The sequence below is a fragment of the Phragmites australis genome, chromosome 11, assembly GCF_958298935.1.
Source record: "Phragmites australis chromosome 11, lpPhrAust1.1, whole genome shotgun sequence".
Classification (NCBI taxonomy): domain Eukaryota; kingdom Viridiplantae; phylum Streptophyta; class Magnoliopsida; order Poales; family Poaceae; genus Phragmites; species Phragmites australis.
In genome coordinates, this window is record NC_084931.1 from 12254828 (window position 1) to 12258984 (window position 4157).

Sequence of the window (4157 nt, forward strand, 5' to 3'; positions counted from 1 at the left end):
TTTTTTTGTAGTCACCTTTGAGGTGGATGTGACCTTGACTCCACCCTTGGGGCCTTGGAGGCCCAGCGGAGATCATGGACTACGCCGGAGGGGTCTCCGAGGGCCGTCTTGGGGGACGTGGCTTCGTTCCAGCGGGGCCCAGAGTCAGCTGGTGGCCCACCCGCGGCGGCTAGTGCCCAAGGTGTCATGCCCTCCACCGAGAGTCCCTTCGGAGTGGTTGAGGGGGGCTCTAGCCTTGGGATCCTGACCCCAGGCGACTTCGCACTGCGCTTGGAGGTGTTAAGGGATTTTGCTGCGGACTCCTCTCTGCTTCGGAGTGGGTAGGTCGAGCAAGCGTTGGCCCAGCGTCCCCTGGAGGAGCTGGAGGCGTGATTGGCGGTGGCGGCCCTTCAGGTCGGTAGTGTTAGTTTTGATCGCCGGGTCCAGTGTTGGGTCCTGGGTAGTTTATCTTGTCTTTTTCCATCTTTTTGTGGTTCTTTGTAGCAAGTAATTTTGACGAAGGCACTGGGAGGTGGTGGACACCAGGCTTTGGAAGAGGCCCGAAAACGAGCGGTGTTCGTGGAGGGCTATCTTCATGAGGAGATGGTGCTTTGTGAGCGTGCGGAGGCTAAGGCGTAGAAGGCTGCCGAAGACCTCTGGTAGGCGAAGGAGGTTGCCGATGCGGCCAACGCAGCCCATGTGTCTGCTGAGAGTGACATTGACACCCTTCGGGCGGCGGTGGTAAATATGCGGTGAGAGCTGGAGGAGGTTTGGGCATCGGAGGGGGCACTGCGTTCGGAGTGCTAGCAGTTAACGGCGCCGGCATCGGAGGTGGCCCAGATTGCCTTTGATGCCTTGAGCGGCCTAGGGGCTCGGTGTCCACCACTGCCCTCCGACTCAAAGGCGTCGGTCGTGCCGCACTTCTGGCTTCAGTCTGCCGCGAAGGTTATGGTTAGGGTCGCGGAGGCTTATGCGAGGTCCAGCGCTCGTGTGGGTGCTGCACTTTAGCTGACCCTGCTGCACCAGGTGGGGGTTGGTCCCTTCGAAGCACTAGAGCAGCAGGTGCCGGACTCCGTGATCGAGGCCTTCCAGCCAGAGGCACCTCCATTGGAGATGGGCGCAGCCTTGGAGAGCTTCCATCGTGGCATATGGGTGAGGCATGGCTAGAGCGTGATGTTGCACTTTATGGCTGGTCGGGGGACTCCGGGTGCCTCGGGAGGCCTTTGCCTGAGTTCTTCATTGGGAGGCCTGGTGCTTCATTCAGAGTCCACGAGCGCTTCGCAGCCCTCTATGAGAGCTTTGTCTAGCGTTGTTGCCCCTCCGGAGCCAAGCGTGGATGCCCCGGAGGTGTAGCTCTATCGCGGCTGTCCTTGTTTTCTTTTCTTTCTTGGGGAGGTGGGTTGAGTTCCAGTATGTTGACCGCCTCCTTCTGCTTTATGTATATAATCTTTCCTTTATTTGATGGAAACCACGCCTATCTTCCTGTGTTTTACCTGTGTTGTTTCTAGGACATTTGAGCCTTTGAGTTTTAACCGGAATCTGCTTGCGTGTATAGGTACGGTGGCTCGAGGCCAGATGAGGCCTCGTTTGTACATTGGAAAGTGCCTCCATGGAGGGATCGAGTGCATCTTGTTCATCAGGGGCTACTCCGTTCGTTCGTTGGCGGAGTCACTTTGTTATGCCCCGTGATTCCGATTGGCATGTTGACCCGCAGGTGGTTGCCTATGTTTTGGTTAAGGTTGAGCCAGAGGATCCCCCGGTGTCCACTCCGGATGTATGCCTTACCACAAGAGATGACTGGTGTGCGGCCCCAACGGCCCGGGAGGTTGCCGGCTCATGCTTCTTACGGCGCTTCGTCCTTCCTCAGGGTTCTAACGGAAGGGTGCCTTCGGAAATTCTCGAGTCTACCTTGGGTGAGGTGAAGGTGGAGGAGGCATAGGCAGTGGAGGCCTCGTTGATGGGGCAGGGGGAAGAGCTGGACTTCTCGGCCTTCGACTCGTACCCTTCCCGACGGATCTTTCATCTTCCCGGGGTCGAGTCTCTATTTCCGGTAGCAGCCCCTTTGGTGGTGGGGGCTCACGTTGACCTCCTGTGTGTAGTTGTCGTGGACAACTCTCCGGGTTCCGTGGTGTGTCTGGGAGGTGTGGCGGTCAGGCACCCCCGTAGTGGTAGAGGGGGGCGTAGTAGGCTAGCTAGTTTGCTGGGCATAGATTTGATGTACAGCGGTTAACTTTACAAAAAGACTTTTGTATGTTCTTTTTCCTCCCCTTTTTTATGATTGATTGCGCCGACGTTTCACCTGTGCCCCTTATCCCAGCCCTTCGCATCCTGTGGTTGTCTGGCGGCCACGGGGTGCAAGACTTCGAGGGGCATCGGAAGGGTTGGGTGAAAGACTCAGTTTTGTTGGGGTTTTTGTCCCGACGCCATGCCTAGGGTGGCTTGGCCTTAGAAATGACGGGGGGTGTTATGCTTTTCCGGTATGAAGGTACTACCTTCAAGATGCCGGAGCGGTCTTTGCCTATCCAACATTTTAGGTTTGCTAGGCCCAAATGTTGACGGACGGAATGCCTGTTTAGCACGGAGACTTTTGTCTTCAAGATGCTAGAGCAGTCTTTGCCTATCCACCGCGTAGGGTAGCTAGACCTTAAAGATGGCGGACGAAATGTCTGTCCAGCATGGAGACTTATGCCTTCAAGATGCTGGAGCGGTCTTTGCCTATCCACCATGTCGGGTAGTGAGACCTTAAAGATGGCGGACAGAATGCCTGTCCAGCATGGAGGCTTATGCCTTCAAGATGGTGGAGCGGTCTTTACCTATCCGCCATGTAGGTTGGTGAGACCATAAAGATGGCAGACGGAATGCCTGTCCAGCATGGAGGGTTATGCCTTCAAGATGTTGGGTTTTTTTTGGTTATTGAGGCTGGGGTTTCTTATACATAATACTTGCGGAGGGTCTCTGCGTTCCAACTGTGTTAGAGGGGGGTCCCCTCTGCATCGGCCAGTCGGTAGGAGCCTGGTCTGTTAGACTTGAGGACCAGGTATGGGCCTTCCCATTTGTTGCGTAGCTTTCGCGGGGCTAAGGCGCGTCGAAGCATGAGTTCGCCGGTTTTGAAGTTTCGTGGTGCAACCCTTGGATCATACCAAGCCTTAGTTTTCTTAATGTAGTGATCTAGGTTCTGAATGGCGTGGAGCCGCATGCCTTCGGTAAGGTCGAGGGAGAGCTCCCTTTCTTTGTCAGTTTGTGGGAGTTGTACCTTGAGTGAGAAGGCCTTGACTTCGGTGGTGGTCATGGCTTCGTCTCTATATAGGGGGTGGAAGGGTGTGAACCCAGTGGCCCGCGTGACAGTGGTGCAGAGGGACCATAAAACCTTGGGTAATTCGTTGACCCATAGGCCTCGAGATAAGATGATGAGGCATCGATTTAGATCGGAGAGGATGTTGTCGTTGGCCCTTTCGATTGCTCCATTGGATTGAGGGTGTCGAACTGCCGCGAAGCATAATTCGATGTCGAGGTCGTTGGTGAACTGTCTAAAAGGCCCGGAGTCGAATTGTGTGCCGTTGTCCACCGTGAGCTATCATGGGACACTGAAGTGGCACATTATGTTCTTCCTGAAGAATTTTTGGACATTTTTTGATGTGATCTTAGTGAGGGGTTCGGCCTCGACCCATTTGGAAAAATATTCCAATACGAACACTGCGTACTGAAGCTTTCCTTTGGCGCGGGGAAATGGACCGATGAGGTCCATACCCCCAATGAGCTAGGGGCTAGATAGGGGCGATTGGTTGCAAAGGAGTTGGAGGTCGGTGGCTTCATCGTCCCATCCATTGGCATCCTTGGCAGGTGCAGACGAGTTCTTCCGCGTCGGACATGATCGTAGGCCAATGGAGCCCCTGGCGAAGTGCCTTATCGGCTAGAGCACGAGGCACCAGATGACTGGCGCACAGGCCTTCGTGTATTTCCCTGAGTAGGGTGGCACCTTCTTGTTTAGTAATGCATCGAAGGAGGGGAGCGCAGACACCTGTCTTGTAAAGGGCATTATTTATGTGGTGGTAGCCCTTGGCGCGATGTTGGATGCGGTAGAGGGCAATTGGGTCATCCAGTTCTGCTGTTGCTCTCAGAAATGATAGGAGGGCCCTCCAGTTCGCAGTTTGGATGGGGAGGATGGCGATGGCTGTCTC